The sequence below is a fragment of the Penaeus monodon genome, chromosome 29, assembly GCF_015228065.2.
Source record: "Penaeus monodon isolate SGIC_2016 chromosome 29, NSTDA_Pmon_1, whole genome shotgun sequence".
NCBI lineage: Eukaryota > Metazoa > Arthropoda > Malacostraca > Decapoda > Penaeidae > Penaeus > Penaeus monodon.
This window is the reverse complement of record NC_051414.1, coordinates 9293115-9293399: the sequence shown is the minus strand read 5'-3', so window position 1 is coordinate 9293399 and position 285 is coordinate 9293115.

The window sequence follows — 285 nt, the reverse complement described above, 5'->3', positions numbered from 1 at the left end:
TAGAAACATTTCTCAAAGTTTTCCTTTGAGATGAAGTTAGCTGGTCGCGTTTTTTTTTTTGATTGGTTGGAGCGGAAGCGACAATTTGCCACTGCGCACAACTCAGTTCTTTTGCGTTTGCCTTATATGAAAAATGTAGAGGATTTGACGCAACTTGTAATGATCCTTGGAAAAGTAGAAAGACCGCTGATTGTTTCGGGAGACAGGTGGGTGAACTTGATTTGAAGGAATGCAGATAGTCCTCAGTTCTACAAGTACACTTTCTATTACGAAGTTACGTGTCTC